This window comes from Periplaneta americana, chromosome 5 (assembly GCF_040183065.1).
Source record: "Periplaneta americana isolate PAMFEO1 chromosome 5, P.americana_PAMFEO1_priV1, whole genome shotgun sequence".
In the NCBI taxonomy this organism is placed as follows: domain Eukaryota; kingdom Metazoa; phylum Arthropoda; class Insecta; order Blattodea; family Blattidae; genus Periplaneta; species Periplaneta americana.
Window position 1 is genome coordinate 178,811,776 of NC_091121.1, and position 18,284 is coordinate 178,830,059.

General features: G+C 46.9%; 1 pseudogene; it reads right to left on the reverse strand.

Annotated features, from left to right (window-relative positions):
• LOC138700450 (replication factor C subunit 2-like) overlaps window positions 1-18,284 on the reverse strand; it is a 229,265-nt pseudogene that overhangs the window by 186,205 nt on the left and 24,776 nt on the right.

The following is an 18,284-nucleotide window of genomic DNA, read 5'->3' on the forward strand; positions in this document are numbered from 1 at the left end:
CCCTGCGTTTGGACGGGAGAGGCCGGCAAAGTTTAAAAAAATGGACATTTTGACCTTCCAAAAGAGACTTTTTTCTACACAAAGGAAACGAAGCGGCTCAGAGACCCGCCCTTTTAACTGTAGCATCCACGCATCCTTCCTAGTAATCAGCGCTAATATCCGGCAAATCCGCCGCACTTTTTTCTAGCCTTAATTTTTGGGTACCTGAAATATTTGAGTCCCTAATTCCGGAAATAATGGCCATACCGAGGAACGGGATACGGCCCTGTATTCCCCCTTGACTTACTTCTTACACGATATCATCAAAATGGCAATCGCGAACACTTTCTGATTTTCGAGAAAAAAAGGGTAAGGGTTTAGACCACCCTTCCGCCGGCATTCTTTCCGCCATAACTCCGCAGTACGTGTAGTCACAACAAAGCCGAGGAGTGCGTTGAATACAGCTCGTCGAACTCTATCTCCAGTATAAAGGACAACTCTCTATCCCCCTGCGTTTGGACGGGAGAGGCCGGCAAAGTTTCAAAAAATGGACATTTTGACCTTCCAAAAGAGACTTTTTTCTACACAAGGGAAACGAAGCGGCTCAGAGACCCGCCCTTTTAACTGTAGCATCCACGCATCCTTCCTAGTAATCAGCGCTAATATCAGGCAAATCCGCCGCACTTTTTTCTAGCCTTAATTTTTGGGTACCTGAAATATTTGAGTCCCTAATTCCGGAAATAATGGCCATACCGAGGAACGGGATGCGGCCCTGTATTCCCCCTTGACTTACTTCTTACGCGATAGCATCAAAATGGCAATCGCGAACACTTTCTGATTTTCGAGAAAAAAAGGGTAAGGGTTTAGACCACCCTTCCGCCGGCATTCTTTCCGCCATAACTCCGCAGTACGTGCAGTCACAACAAAGCCGAGGAGTGCGTTGAATACAGCTCGTCGAACTCTATCTCCAGTATAAAGGACAACTCTCTATCCCCCTGCGTTTGGACGGGAGAGGCCGGCAAAGTTTAAAAAAATGGACATTTTGACCTTCCAAAAGAGACTTTTTTCTACACAAGGGAAACGAAGCGGCTCAGAGACCCGCCCTTTTAACTGTAGCATCCACGCATCCTTCCTAGTAATCAGCGCTAATATCCGGCAAATCCGCCGCACTTTTTTCTAGCCTTAATTTTTGGGTACCTGAAATATTTGAGTCCCTAATTCCGGAAATAATGGCCATACCGAGGAACGGGATGCGGCCCTGTATTCCCCCTTGACTTACTTCTTACGCGATAGCATCAAAATGGCAATCGCGAACACTTTCTGATTTTCGAGAAAAAAAGGGTAAGGGTTTAGACCACCCTTCCGCCGGCATTCTTTCCGCCATAACTCCGCAGTACGTGTAGTCACAACAAAGCCGAGGAGTGCGTTGAATACAGCTCGTCGAACACTATCTCCAGTATAAAGGACAACTCTCTATCCCCCTGCGTTTGGACGGGAGAGGCCGGCAAAGTTTAAAAAAATGGACATTTTGACCTTCCAAAAGAGACTTTTTTCTACACAAGGGAAACGAAGCGGCTCAGAGACCCGCCCTTTTAACTGTAGCATCCACGCATCCTTCCTAGTAATCAGCGCTAATATCCGGCAAATCCGCCGCACTTTTTTCTAGCCTTAATTTTTGGGTACCTGAAATATTTGAGTCTCTAATTCCGGAAATAATGGCCATACCGAGGAACGGGATGCGGCCCTGTATTCCCCATTGACTTACTTCTTACGCGATAGCATCAAAATGGCAATCGCGAACACTTTCTGATTTTCGAGAAAAAAAGGGTAAGGGTTTAGACCACCCTTCCGCCGGCATTCTTTCCGCCATAACTCCGCAGTACGTGTAGTCACAACAAAGCCGAGGAGTGCGTTGAATACAGCTCGTCGAACTCTATCTCCAGTATAAAGGACAACTCTCTATCCCCGTGCGTTTGGACGGGAGAGGCCGGCAAAGTTTCAAAAAATGGACATTTTGACCTTCCAAAAGAGACTTTTTTCTACACAAGGGAAACGAAGCGGCTCAGAGACCCGCCCTTTTAACTGTAGCATCCACGCATCCTTCCTAGTAATCAGCGCTAATATCCGACAAATCCGCCGCACTTTTTTCTAGCCTTAATTTTTGGGTACCTGAAATATTTGAGTCCCTAATTCCGGAAATAATGGCCATACCGAGGAACGGGATGCGGCCCTGTATTCCCCCTTGACTTACGTCTTACGCGATAGCATCAAAATGGCAATCGCGAACACTTTCTGATTTTCGAGAAAAAAAGGGTAAGGGTTTAGACCACCCTTCCGCCGGCATTCTTTCCGCCATAACTCCGCAGTACGTGTAGTCACAACAAAGCCGAGGAGTGCGTTGAATACAGCTCGTCGAACTCTATCTCCAGTATAAAGGACAACTCTCTATCCCCCTGCGTTTGGACGGGAGAGGCCGGCAAAGTTTAAAAAAATGGACATTTTGACCTTCCAAAAGAGACTTTTTTCTACACAAGGGAAACGAAGCGGCTCAGAGACCCGCCCTTTTAACTGTAGCATCCACGCATCCTTCCTAGTAATCAGCGCTAATATCAGGCAAATCCGCCGCACTTTTTTCTAGCCTTAATTTTTGGGTACCTGAAATATTTGAGTCCCTAATTCCGGAAATAATGGCCATACCGAGGAACGGGATGCGGCCCTGTATTCCCCCTTGACTTACTTCTTACGCGATAGCATCAAAATGGCAATCGCGAACACTTTCTGATTTTCGAGAAAAAAAGGGTAAGGGTTTAGACCACCCTTCCGCCGGCATTCTTTCCGCCATAACTCCGCAGTACGTGCAGTCACAACAAAGCCGAGGAGTGCGTTGAATACAGCTCGTCGAACTCTATCTCCAGTATAAAGGACAACTCTCTATCCCCCTGCGTTTGGACGGGAGAGGCCGGCAAAGTTTCAAAAAATGGACATTTTGACCTTCCAAAAGAGACTTTTTTCTACACAAGGGAAACGAAGCGGCTCAGAGACCCGCCCTTTTAACTGTAGCATCCACGCATCCTTCCTAGTAATCAGCGCTAATATCCGGCAAATCCGCCGCACTTTTTTCTAGCCTTAATTTTTGGGTACCTGAAATATTTGAGTCCCTAATTCCGGAAATAATGGCCATACCGAGGAACGGGATGCGGCCCTGTATTCCCCCTTGACTTACTTCTTACGCGATAGCATCAAAATGGCAATCGCGAACACTTTCTGATTTTCGAGAAAAAAAGGGTAAGGGTTTAGACCACCCTTCCGCCGGCATTCTTTCCGCCATAACTCCGCAGTACGTGTAGTCACAACAAAGCCGAGGAGTGCGTTGAATACAGCTCGTCGAACTCTATCTCCAGTATAAAGGACAACTCTCTATCCCCCTGCGTTTGGACGGGAGAGGCCGGCAAAGTTTCAAAAAATGGACATTTTGACCTTCCAAAAGAGACTTTTTTCTACACAAGGGAAACGAAGCGGCTCAGAGACCCGCCCTTTTAACTGTAGCATCCACGCATCCTTCCTAGTAATCAGCGCTAATATCCGGCAAATCCGCCGCACTTTTTTCTAGCCTTAATTTTTGGGTACCTGAAATATTTGAGTCCCTAATTCCGGAAATAATGGCCATACCGAGGAACGGGATGCGGCCCTGTATTCCCCCTTGACTTACTTCTTACGCGATAGCATCAAAATGGCAGTCGCGAACACTTTCTGATTTTCGAGAAAAAAAGGGCAAGGGTTTAGACCACCCTTCCGCCGGCATTCTTTCCGCCATAACTCCGCAGTACGTGTAGTCACAACAAAGCCGAGGAGTGCGTTGAATACAGCTCGTCGAACACTATCTCCAGTATAAAGGACAACTCTCTATCCCCCTGCGTTTGGACGGGAGAGGCCGGCAAAGTTTAAAAAAATGGACATTTTGACCTTCCAAAAGAGACTTTTTTCTACACAAAGGAAACGAAGCGGCTCAGAGACCCGCCCTTTTAACTGTAGCATCCACGCATCCTTCCTAGTAATCAGCGCTAATATCCGGCAAATCCGCCGCACTTTTTTCTAGCCTTAATTTTTGGGTACCTGAAATATTTGAGTCCCTAATTCCGGAAATAATGGCCATACCGAGGAACGGGATACGGCCCTGTATTCCCCCTTGACTTACTTCTTACACGATAGCATCAAAATGGCAATCGCGAACACTTTCTGATTTTCGAGAAAAAAAGGGTAAGGTAAACCCTTCCGCCGGCATTCTTTCCGCCATAACTCCGCAGTACGTGTAGTCACAACAAAGCCGAGGAGTGCGTTGAATACAGCTCGTCGAACTCTATCTCCAGTATAAAGGACAACTCTCTATCCCCCTGCGTTTGGACGGGAGAGGCCGGCAAAGTTTAAAAAAATGGACATTTTGACCTTCCAAAAGAGACTTTTTTCTACACAAGGGAAACGAAGCGGCTCAGAGACCCGCCCTTTTAACTGTAGCATCCACGCATCCTTCCTAGTAATCAGCGCTAATATCAGGCAAATCCGCCGCACTTTTTTCTAGCCTTAATTTTTGGGTACCTGAAATATTTGAGTCCCTAATTCCGGAAATAATGGCCATACCGAGGAACGGGATGCGGCCCTGTATTCCCCCTTGACTTACTTCTTACGCGATAGCATCAAAATGGCAATCGCGAACACTTTCTGATTTTCGAGAAAAAAAGGGTAAGGGTTTAGACCACCCTTCCGCCGGCATTCTTTCCGCCATAACTCCGCAGTACGTGTAGTCGCAACAAAGCCGAGGAGTGCGTTGAATACAGCTCGTCGAACTCTATCTCCAGTATAAAGGACAACTCTCTATCCCCCTGCGTTTGGACGGGAGAGGCCGGCAAAGTTTCAAAAAATGGACATTTTGACCTTCAAAAAAAGAGACTTTTTTCTACACAAGGGAAACGAAGCGGCTCAGAGACCCGCCCTTTTAACTGTAGCATCCACGCATCCTTCCTAGTAATCAGCGCTAATATCCGACAAATCCGCCGCACTTTTTTCTAGCCTTAATTTTTGGGTACCTGAAATATTTGAGTCCCTAATTCCGGAAATAATGGCCATACCGAGGAACGGGATGCGGCCCTGTATTCCCCCTTGACTTACTTCTTACGCGATAGCATCAAAATGGCAATCGCGAACACTTTCTGATTTTCGAGAAAAAAAGGGTAAGGGTTTAGACCACCCTTCCGCCGGCATTCTTTCCGCCATAACTCCGCAGTACGTGCAGTCACAACAAAGCCGAGGAGTGCGTTGAATACAGCTCGTCGAACTCTATCTCCAGTATAAAGGACAACTCTCTATCCCCCTGCGTTTGGACGGGAGAGGCCGGCAAAGTTTAAAAAAATGGACATTTTGACCTTCCAAAAGAGACTTTTTTCTACACAAGGGAAACGAAGCGGCTCAGAGACCCGCCCTTTTAACTGTAGCATCCACGCATCCTTCCTAGTAATCAGCGCTAATATCCGGCAAATCCGCCGCACTTTTTTCTAGCCTTAATTTTTGGGTACCTGAAATATTTGAGTCTCTAATTCCGGAAATAATGGCCATACCGAGGAACGGGATGCGGCCCTGTATTCCCCATTGACTTACTTCTTACGCGATAGCATCAAAATGGCAATCGCGAACACTTTCTGATTTTCCGCCGGCATTCTTTCCGCCATAACTCCGCAGTACGTGTAGTCACAACAAAGCCGAGGAGTGCGTTGAATACAGCTCGTCGAACTCTATCTCCAGTATAAAGGACAACTCTCTATCCCCGTGCGTTTGGACGGGAGAGGCCGGCAAAGTTTCAAAAAATGGACATTTTGACCTTCCAAAAGAGACTTTTTTCTACACAAGGGAAACGAAGCGGCTCAGAGACCCGCCCTTTTAACTGTAGCATCCACGCATCCTTCCTAGTAATCAGCGCTAATATCCGACAAATCCGCCGCACTTTTTTCTAGCCTTAATTTTTGGGTACCTGAAATATTTGAGTCCCTAATTCCGGAAATAATGGCCATACCGAGGAACGGGATGCGGCCCTGTATTCCCCCTTGACTTACGTCTTACGCGATAGCATCAAAATGGCAATCGCGAACACTTTCTGATTTTCGAGAAAAAAAGGGTAAGGGTTTAGACCACCCTTCCGCCGGCATTCTTTCCGCCATAACTCCGCAGTACGTGTAGTCACAACAAAGCCGAGGAGTGCGTTGAATACAGCTCGTCGAACTCTATCTCCAGTATAAAGGACAACTCTCTATCCCCCTGCGTTTGGACGGGAGAGGCCGGCAAAGTTTCAAAAAATGGACATTTTGACCTTCCAAAAGAGACTTTTTTCTACACAAGGGAAACGAAGCGGCTCAGAGACCCGCCCTTTTAACTGTAGCATCCACGCATCCTTCCTAGTAATCAGCGCTAATATCCGGCAAATCCGCCGCACTTTTTTCTAGCCTTAATTTTTGGGTACCTGAAATATTTGAGTCCCTAATTCCGGAAATAATGGCCATACCGAGGAACGGGATGCGGCCCTGTATTCCCCCTTGACTTACTTCTTACGCGATAGCATCAAAATGGCAGTCGCGAACACTTTCTGATTTTCGAGAAAAAAAGGGCAAGGGTTTAGACCACCCTTCCGCCGGCATTCTTTCCGCCATAACTCCGCAGTACGTGTAGTCACAACAAAGCCGAGGAGTGCGTTGAATACAGCTCGTCGAACTCTATCTCCAGTATAAAGGACAACTCTCTATCCCCCTGCGTTTGGACGGGAGAGGCCGGCAAAGTTTCAAAAAATGGACATTTTGACCTTTCCAAAAGAGACTTTTTTCTACACAAGGGAAACGAAGCGGCTCAGAGACCAGCCCTTTTAACTGTAGCATCCACGCATCCTTCCTAGTAATCAGCGCTAATATCCGGCAAATCCGCCGCACTTTTTTCTAGCCTTAATTTTTGGGTACCTGAAATATTTGAGTCCCTAATTCCGGAAATAATGGCCATACCGAGGAACGGGATGCGGCCCTGTATTCCCCCTTGACTTACTTCTTACGCGATAGCATCAAAATGGCAATCGCGAACACTTTCTGATTTTCGAGAAAAAAAGGGTAAAAGTTTAGACCACCCTTCCGCCGGCATTCTTTCCGCCATAACTCCGCAGTACGTGTAGTCACAACAAAGCCGAGGAGTGCGTTGAATACAGCTCGTCGAACACTATCTCCAGTATAAAGGACAACTCTCTATCCCCCTGCGTTTGGACGGGAGAGGCCGGCAAAGTTTAAAAAAATGGACATTTTGACCTTCCAAAAGAGACTTTTTTCTACACAAAGGAAACGAAGCGGCTCAGAGACCCGCCCTTTTAACTGTAGCATCCACGCATCCTTCCTAGTAATCAGCGCTAATATCCGGCAAATCCGCCGCACTTTTTTCTAGCCTTAATTTTTGGGTACCTGAAATATTTGAGTCCCTAATTCCGGAAATAATGGCCATACCGAGGAACGGGATACGGCCCTGTATTCCCCCTTGACTTACTTCTTACACGATAGCATCAAAATGGCAATCGCGAACACTTTCTGATTTTCGAGAAAAAAAGGGTAAGGGTTTAGACCACCCTTCCGCCGGCATTCTTTCCGCCATAACTCCGCAGTACGTGTAGTCACAACAAAGCCGAGGAGTGCGTTGAATACAGCTCGTCGAACTCTATCTCCAGTATAAAGGACAACTCTCTATCCCCCTGCGTTTGGACGGGAGAGGCCGGCAAAGTTTCAAAAAATGGACATTTTGACCTTCCAAAAGAGACTTTTTTCTACACAAGGGAAACGAAGCGGCTCAGAGACCCGCCCTTTTAACTGTAGCATCCACGCATCCTTCCTAGTAATCAGCGCTAATATCAGGCAAATCCGCCGCACTTTTTTCTAGCCTTAATTTTTGGGTACCTGAAATATTTGAGTCCCTAATTCCGGAAATAATGGCCATACCGAGGAACGGGATGCGGCCCTGTATTCCCCCTTGACTTACTTCTTACGCGATAGCATCAAAATGGCAATCGCGAACACTTTCTGATTTTCGAGAAAAAAAGGGTAAGGGTTTAGACCACCCTTCCGCCGGCATTCTTTCCGCCATAACTCCGCAGTACGTGCAGTCACAACAAAGCCGAGGAGTGCGTTGAATACAGCTCGTCGAACTCTATCTCCAGTATAAAGGACAACTCTCTATCCCCCTGCGTTTGGACGGGAGAGGCCGGCAAAGTTTAAAAAAATGGACATTTTGACCTTCCAAAAGAGACTTTTTTCTACACAAGGGAAACGAAGCGGCTCAGAGACCCGCCCTTTTAACTGTAGCATCCACGCATCCTTCCTAGTAATCAGCGCTAATATCCGGCAAATCCGCCGCACTTTTTTCTAGCCTTAATTTTTGGGTACCTGAAATATTTGAGTCCCTAATTCCGGAAATAATGGCCATACCGAGGAACGGGATGCGGCCCTGTATTCCCCCTTGACTTACTTCTTACGCGATAGCATCAAAATGGCAATCGCGAACACTTTCTGATTTTCGAGAAAAAAAGGGTAAGGGTTTAGACCACCCTTCCGCCGGCATTCTTTCCGCCATAACTCCGCAGTACGTGTAGTCACAACAAAGCCGAGGAGTGCGTTGAATACAGCTCGTCGAACTCTATCTCCAGTATAAAGGACAACTCTCTATCCCCCTGCGTTTGGACGGGAGAGGCCGGCAAAGTTTCAAAAAATGGACATTTTGACCTTCCAAAAGAGACTTTTTTCCACACAAGGGAAACGAAGCGGCTCAGAGACCCGCCCTTTTAACTGTAGCATCCACGCATCCTTCCTAGTAATCAGCGCTAATATCCGGCAAATCCGCCGCACTTTTTTCTAGCCTTAATTTTTGGGTACCTGAAATATTTGAGTCCCTAATTCCGGAAATAATGGCCATACCGAGGAACGGGATGCGGCCCTGTATTCCCCCTTGACTTACTTCTTACGCGATAGCATCAAAATGGCAATCGCGAACACTTTCTGATTTTCGAGAAAAAAAGGGTAAGGGTTTAGACCACCCTTCCGCCGGCATTCTTTCCGCCATAACTCCGCAGTACGTGTAGTCACAACAAAGCCGAGGAGTGCGTTGAATACAGCTCGTCGAACTCTATCTCCAGTATAAAGGACAACTCTCTATCCCCCTGCGTTTGGACGGGAGAGGCCGGCAAAGTTTCAAAAAATGGACATTTTGACCTTCCAAAAGAGACTTTTTTCTACACAAGGGAAACGAAGCGGCTCAGAGACCCGCCCTTTTAACTGTAGCATCCACGCATCCTTCCTAGTAATCAGCGCTAATATCCGGCAAATCCGCCGCACTTTTTTCTAGCCTTAATTTTTGGGTACCTGAAATATTTGAGTCCCTAATTCCGGAAATAATGGCCATACCGAGGAACGGGATGCGGCCCTGTATTCCCCCTTGACTTACTTCTTACGCGATAGCATCAAAATGGCAATCGCGAACACTTTCTGATTTTCGAGAAACAAAGGGTAAGGGTTTAGACCACCCTTCCGCCGGCATTCTTTCCGCCATAACTCCGCAGTACGTGTAGTCACAACAAAGCCGAGGAGTGCGTTGAATACAGCTCGTCGAACTCTATCTCCAGTATAAAGGACAACTCTCTATCCCCCTGCGTTTGGACGGGAGAGGCCGGCAAAGTTTCAAAAAATGGACATTTTGACCTTCCAAAAGAGACTTTTTTCTACACAAAGGAAACGAAGCGGCTCAGAGACCCGCCCTTTTAACTGTAGCATCCACGCATCCTTCCTAGTAATCAGCGCTAATATCCGGCAAATCCGCCGCACTTTTTTCTAGCCTTAATTTTTGGGTACCTGAAATATTTGAGTCCCTAATTCCGGAAATAATGGCCATACCGAGGAACGGGATGCGGCCCTGTATTCCCCCTTGACTTACCTCTTACGCGATAGCATCAAAATGGCAATCGCGAACACTTTCTGATTTTCGAGAAAAAAAGGGTAAGGGTTTAGACCACCCTTCCGCCGACATTCTTTCCGCCATATCTCCGCAGTACGTGTAGTCACAACAAAGCCGAGGAGTGCGTTGAATACAGCTCGTCGAACTCTATCTCCAGTATAAAGGACAACTCTCTATCCCCCTGCGTTTGGACGGGAGAGGCCGGCAAAGTTTCAAAAAATGGACATTTTGACCTTCCAAAAGAGACTTTTTTCTACACAAGGGAAACGAAGCGGCTCAGAGACCCGCCCTTTTAACTGTAGCATCCACGCATCCTTCCTAGTAATCAGCGCTAATATCCGGCAAATCCGCCGCACTTTTTTCTAGCCTTAATTTTTGGGTACCTGAAATATTTGAGTCCCTAATTCCGGGAATAATGGCCATACCGAGGAACGGGATGCGGCCCTGTATTCCCCCTTGACTTACTTCTTACGCGATAGCATCAAAATGGCAATCGCGAACACTTTCTGATTTTCGAGAAAAAAAGGGTAAGGGTTTAGACCACCCTTCCGCCGGCATTCTTTCCGCCATAACTCCGCAGTACGTGTAGTCACAAAAAACCCGAGGAGTGCGTTGAATACAGCTCGTCGAACTCTATCTCCAGTATAAAGGACAACTCTCTATCCCCCTGCGTTTGGACGGGAGAGGCCGGCAAAGTTTCAAAAAATGGACATTTTGACCTTCCAAAAGAGACTTTTTTCTACACAAGGGAAACGAAGCGGCTCAGATACCCGCCCTTTTAACTGTAGCATCCACGCATCCTTCCTAGTAATCAGCGCTAATATCCGGCAAATCCGCCGCACTTTTTTCTAGCCTTAATTTTTGGGTACCTGAAATATTTGAGTCCCTAATTCCGGAAATAATGGCCATACCGAGGAACGGGATGCGGCCCTGTATTCCCCCTTGACTTACTTCTTACGCGATAGCATCAAAATGGCAATCGCGAACACTTTCTGATTTTCGAGAAAAAAAGGGTAAGGGTTTAACCACCCTTCCGCCGGCATTCTTTCCGCCATAACTCCGCAGTACGTGTAGTCACAACAAAGCCGAGGAGTGCGTTGAATACAGCTCGTCGAACTCTATCTCCAGTATAAAGGACAACTCTCTATCCCCCTGCGTTTGGACGGGAGAGGCCGGCAAAGTTTCAAAAAATGGACATGTTGACCTTCCAAAAGAGACTTTTTTCTACACAAGGGAAACGAAGCGGCTCAGAGACCCGCCGTTTTAACTGTAGCATCCACGCATCCTTCCTAGTAATCAGCGCTAATATCCGGCAAATCCGCCGCACTTTTTTCTAGCCTTAATTTTTGGGTACCTGAAATATTTGAGTCCCTAATTCCGGAAATAATGGCCATACCGAGGAACGGGATGCGGCCCTGTATTCCCCCTTGACTTACTTCTTACGCGATAGCATCAAAATGGCAATCGCGAACACTTTCTGATTTTCGAGAAACCTTCCGCCGGCATTCTTTCCGCCATAACTCCGCAGTACGTGTAGTCACAACAAAGACGAGGAGTGCGTTGAATACAGCTCGTCGAACTCTATCTCCAGTATAAAGGACAACTCTCTATCCCCCTGCGTTTGGACGGGAGAGGCCGGCAAAGTTTCAAAAAATGGACATTTTGACCTTCCAAAAGAGACTTTTTTCTACACAAGGGAAACGAAGCGGCTCAGAGACCCGCCCTTTTAACTGTAGCATCCACGCATCCTTCCTAGTAATCAGCGCTAATATCCGGCAAATCCGCCGCACTTTTTTCTAGCCTTAATTTTTGGGTACCTGAAATATTTGAGTCCCTAATTCCGGGAATAATGGCCATACCGAGGAACGGGATGCGGCCCTGTATTCCCCCTTGACTTACTTCTTACGCGATAGCATCAAAATGGCAATCGCGAACACTTTCTGATTTTCGAGAAAAAAAGGGTAAGGGTTTAGACCACCCTTCCGCCGGCATTCTTTCCGCCATAACTCCGCAGTACGTGTAGTCACAAAAAACCCGAGGAGTGCGTTGAATACAGCTCGTCGAACTCTATCTCCAGTATAAAGGACAACTCTCTATCCCCCTGCGTTTGGACGGGAGAGGCCGGCAAAGTTTCAAAAAATGGACATTTTGACCTTCCAAAAGAGACTTTTTTCTACACAAGGGAAACGAAGCGGCTCAGATACCCGCCCTTTTAACTGTAGCATCCACGCATCCTTCCTAGTAATCAGCGCTAATATCCGGCAAATCCGCCGCACTTTTTTCTAGCCTTAATTTTTGGGTACCTGAAATATTTGAGTCCCTAATTCCGGAAATAATGGCCATACCGAGGAACGGGATGCGGCCCTGTATTCCCCCTTGACTTACTTCTTACGCGATAGCATCAAAATGGCAATCGCGAACACTTTCTGATTTTCGAGAAAAAAAGGGTAAGGGTTTAGACCACTCTTCCGCCGGCATTCTTTCCGCCATAACTCCGCAGTACGTGTAGTCACAACAAAGCCGAGGAGTGCGTTGAATACAGCTCGTCGAACTCTATCTCCAGTATAAAGGACAACTCTCTATCCCCCTGCGTTTGGACGGGAGAGGCCGGCAAAGTTTCAAAAAATGGACATTTTGACCTTCCAAAAGAGACTTTTTTCTACACAAGGGAAACGAAGCGGCTCAGAGACCCGCCCTTTTAACTGTAGCATCCACGCATCCTTCCTAGTAATCAGCGCTAATATCCGGCAAATCCGCCGCACTTTTTTCTAGCCTTAATTTTTGGGTACCTGAAATATTTGAGTCCCTAATTCCGGAAATAATGGCCATACCGAGGAACGGGATGCGGCCCTGTATTCCCCCTTGACTTACTTCTTACGCGATAGCATCAAAATGGCAATCGCGAACACTTTCTGATTTTCGAGAAAAAAAGGGTAAGGGTTTAACCACCCTTCCGCCGGCATTCTTTCCGCCATAACTCCGCAGTACGTGTAGTCACAACAAAGCCGAGGAGTGCGTTGAATACAGCTCGTCGAACTCTATCTCCAGTATAAAGGACAACTCTCTATCCCCCTGCGTTTGGACGGGAGAGGCCGGCAAAGTTTCAAAAAATGGACATGTTGACCTTCCAAAAGAGACTTTTTTCTACACAAGGGAAACGAAGCGGCTCAGAGACCCGCCGTTTTAACTGTAGCATCCACGCATCCTTCCTAGTAATCAGCGCTAATATCCGGCAAATCCGCCGCACTTTTTTCTAGCCTTAATTTTTGGGTACCTGAAATATTTGAGTCCCTAATTCCGGAAATAATGGCCATACCGAGGAACGGGATGCGGCCCTGTATTCCCCCTTGACTTACTTCTTACGCGATAGCATCAAAATGGCAATCGCGAACACTTTCTGATTTTCGAGAAACCTTCCGCCGGCATTCTTTCCGCCATAACTCCGCAGTACGTGTAGTCACAACAAAGACGAGGAGTGCGTTGAATACAGCTCGTCCAACTCTATCTCCAGTATAAAGGACAACTCTCTATCCCCCTGCGTTTGGACGGGAGAGGCCGGCAAACTTTCAAAAAATGGACATTTTGACCTTCCAAAAGAGACTTTTTTCTACACAAAGGAAACGAAGCGGCTCAGAGACCCGCCCTTTTAACTGTAGCATCCACGCATCCTTCCTAGTAATCAGCGCTAATATCCGGCAAATCCGCCGCACTTTTTTCTAGCCTTAATTTTTGGGTACCTGAAATATTTGAGTCCCTAATTCCGGGAATAATGGCCATACCGAGGAACGGGATGCGGCCCTGTATTCCCCCTTGACTTACTTCTTACGCGATAGCATCAAAATGGCAATCGCGAACACTTTCTGATTTTCGAGAAAAAAAGGGTAAGGGTTTAGACCACCCTTCCGCCGGCATTCTTTCCGCCATAACTCCGCAGTACGTGTAGTCACAAAAAACCCGAGGAGTGCGTTGAATACAGCTCGTCGAACTCTATCTCCAGTATAAAGGACAACTCTCTATCCCCCTGCGATTGGACGGGAGAGGCCGGCAAAGTTTCAAAAAATGGACATTTTGACCTTCCAAAAGAGACTTTTTTCTACACAAGGGAAACGAAGCGGCTCAGATACCCGCCCTTTTAACTGTAGCATCCACGCATCCTTCCTAGTAATCAGCGCTAATATCCGGCAAATCCGCCGCACTTTTTTCTAGCCTTAATTTTTGGGTACCTGAAATATTTGAGTCCCTAATTCCGGAAATAATGGCCATACCGAGGAACGGGATGCGGCCCTGTATTCCCCCTTGACTTACTTCTTACGCGATAGCATCAAAATGGCAATAGCGAACACTTTCTGATTTTCGAGAAAAAAAGGGTAAGGGTTTAGACCACTCTTCCGCCGGCATTCTTTCCGCCATAACTCCGCAGTACGTGTAGTCACAAAAAAGCCGAGGAGTGCGTTGAATACAGCTCGTCGAACTCTATCTCCAGTATAAAGGACAACTCTCTATCCCCCTGTGTTTGGACGGGAGAGGCCGGCAAAGTTTCAAAAAATGGACATTTTGACCTTCCAAAAGAGACTTATTTCTACACAAGGGAAACGAAGCGGTTCAGATACCCGCCCTTTTAACTGTAGCATCCACGCATCCTTCCTAGTAATCAGCGCTAATATCCGGCAAATCCGCCGCACTTTTTTCTAGCCTTAATTTTTGGGTACCTGAAATATTTGAGTCCCTAATTCCGGAAATAATGGCCATACCGAGGAACGGGATGCGGCCCTGTATTCCCCCTTGACTTACTTCTTACGCGATAGCATCAAAATGGCAATCGCGAACACTTTCTGATTTTCGAGAAAAAAAGGGTAAGGGTTTAGACCACCCTTCCGCCGGCATTCTTTCCGCCATAACTCCGCAGTACGTGTAGTCACAACAAAGCCGAGGAGTGCGTTGAATACAGCTCGTCGAACTCTATCTCCAGTATAAAGGACAACTCTCTATCCCCCTGCGTTTGGACGGGAGAGGCCGGCAAAGTTTCAAAAAATGGACATTTTGACCTTCCAAAAGAGACTTTTTTCTACACAAGGGAAACGAAGCGGCTCAGAGACCCGCCCTTTTAACTGTAGCATCCACGCATCCTTCCTAGTAATCAGCGCTAATATCCGGCAAATCCGCCGCACTTTTTTCTAGCCTTAATTTTTGGGTACCTGAAATATTTGAGTCCCTAATTCCGGGAATAATGGCCATACCGAGGAACGGGATGCGGCCCTGTATTCCCCCTTGACTTACTTCTTACGCGATAGCATCAAAATGGCAATCGCGAACACTTTCTGATTTTCGAGAAAAAAAGGGTAAGGGTTTAGACCACCCTTCCGCCGGCATTCTTTCCGCCATAACTCCGCAGTACGTGTAGTCACAAAAAAGCCGAGGAGTGCGTTGAATACAGCTCGTCGAACTCTAACTCCAGTATAAAGGACAACTCTCTATCCCCCTGTGTTTGGACGGGAGAGGCCGGCAAAGTTTCAAAAAATGGACATTTTGACCTTCCAAAAGAGACTTTTTTCTACACAAGGGAAACGAAGCGGCTCAGAGACCCGCCCTTTTAACTGTAGCATCCACGCATCCTTCCTAGTAATCAGCGCTAATATCCGGCAAATCCGCCGCACTTTTTTCTAGCCTTAATTTTTGGGTACCTGAAATATTTGAGTCCCTAATTCCGGAAATAATGGCCATACCGAGGAACGGGATGCGGCCCTGTATTCCCCCTTGACTTACTTCTTACGCGATAGCATCAAAATGGCAATCGCGAACACTTTCTGATTTTCGAGAAAAAAAGGGTAAGGGTTTAGACCACCCTTCCGCCGGCATTCTTTCCGCCATAACTCCGCAGTACGTGTAGTCACAACAAACCCGAGGAGTGCGTTGAATACAGCTCGTCGAACTCTATCTCCAGTATAAAGGACAACTCTCTATCCCCCTGCGTTTGGACGGGAGAGGCCGGCAAAGTTTCAAAAAATGGACATTTTGACCTTCCAAAAAATTTTTTTCTACACAAGGGAAACGAAACGGCTCAGAGACCCGCCCTTTTAACTGTAGCATCCACGCATCCTTCCTAGTAATCAGCGCTAATATCCGGCAAATCCGCCGCACTTTTTTCTAGCCTTAATTTTTGGGTACCTGAAATATTTGAGTCCCTAATTCCGGAAATAATGGCCATACCGAGGAACGGGATGCGGCCCTGTATTCCCCCTTGACTTACTTCTTACGCGATAGCATCAAAATGGCAATCGCGAACACTTTCTGATTTTCGAGAAAAAAAGGGTAAGGGTTTAACCACCCTTCCGCCGGCATTCTTTCCGCCATAACTCCGCAGTACGTGTAGTCACAACAAAGCCGAGGAGTGCGTTGAATACAGCTCGTCGAACTCTATCTCCAGTATAAAGGACAACTCTCTATCCCCCTGCGTTTGGACGGGAGAGGCCGGCAAAGTTTCAAAAAATGGACATTTTGACGTTCCAAAAGAGACTTTTTTCTACACAAGGGAAACGAAGCGGCTCAGAGACCCGCCGTTTTAACTGTAGCATCCACGCATCCTTCCTAGTAATCAGCGCTAATATCCGGCAAATCCGCCGCACTTTTTTCTAGCCTTAATTTTTGGGTACCTGAAATATTTGAGTCCCTAATTCCGGAAATAATGGCCATACCGAGGAACGGGATGCGGCCCTGTATTCCCCCTTGACTTACTTCTTACGCGATAGCATCAAAATGGCAATCGCGAACACTTTCTGATTTTCGAGAAAAAAAGGGTAAGGGTTTAGACCACCCTTCCGCCGGCATTCTTTCCGCCATAACTCCGCAGTACGTGTAGTCACAACAAAGCCGAGGAGTGCGTTGAATACAGCTCGTCGAACTCTATCTCCAGTATAAAGGACAACTCTCTATCCCCCTGCGTTTGGACGGGAGAGGCCGGCAAAGTTTCAAAAAATGGACATTTTGACCTTCCAAAAGAGACTTTTTTCTACACAAGGGAAACGAAGCGGCTCAGAGACCCGCCCTTTTAACTGTAGCATCCACGCATCCTTCCTAGTAATCAGCGCTAATTTCCGGCAAATCCGCCGCACTTTTTTCTAGCCTTAATTTTTGGGTACCTGAAATATTTGAGTCCCTAATTCCGGAAATAATGGCCATACCGAGGAACGGGATGCGGCCCTGTATTCCCCCTTGACTTACTTCTTACGCGATAGCATCAAAATGGCAATCGCGAACACTTTCTGATTTTCGAGAAAAAAAGGGTAAGGGTTTAGACCACCCTTCCGCCGGCATTCTTTCCGCCATAACTCCGCAGTACGTGTAGTCACAACAAAGACGAGGAGTGCGTTGAATACAGCTCGTCGAACTCTATCTCCAGTATAAAGGACAACTCTCTATCCCCCTGCGTTTGGACGGGAGAGGCCGGCAAAGTTTCAAAAAATGGACATTTTGACCTTCCAAAAGAGACTTTTTTCTACACAAAGGAAACGAAGCGGCTCAGAGACCCGCCCTTTTAACTGTAGCATCCACGCATCCTTCCTAGTAATCAGCGCTAATATCCGGCAAATCCGCCGCACTTTTTTCTAGCCTTAATTTTTGGGTACCTGAAATATTTGAGTCCCTAATTCCGGAAATAATGGCCATACCGAGGAACGGGATGCGGCCCTGTATTCCCCCTTGACTTACCTCTTACGCGATAGCATCAAAATGGCAATCGCGAACACTTTCTGATTTTCGACATTCTTTCCGCCATATCTCCGCAGTACGTGTAGTCACAACAAAGCCGAGGAGTGCGTTGAATACAGCTCGTCGAACTCTATCTCCAGTATAAAGGACAACTCTCTATCCCCCTGCGTTTGGACGGGAGAGGCCGGCAAAGTTTCAAAAAATGGACATTTTGACCTTCCAAAAGAGACTTTTTTCTACACAAGGGAAACGAAGCGGCTCAGAGACCCGCCCTTTTAACTGTAGCATCCACGCATCCTTCCTAGTAATCAGCGCTAATATCCGGCAAATCCGCCGCACTTTTTACTAGCCTTAATTTTTGGGTACCTGAAATATTTGAGTCCCTAATTCCGGGAATAATGGCCATACCGAGGAACGGGATGCGGCCCTGTATTCCCCCTTGACTTACTTCTTACGCGATAGCATCAAAATGGCAATCGCGAACACTTTCTGATTTTCGAGAAAAAAAGGGTAAGGGTTTAGACCACCCTTCCGCCGGCATTCTTGACTTACTTCTTACGCGATAGCATCAAAATGGCAATCGCGAACAC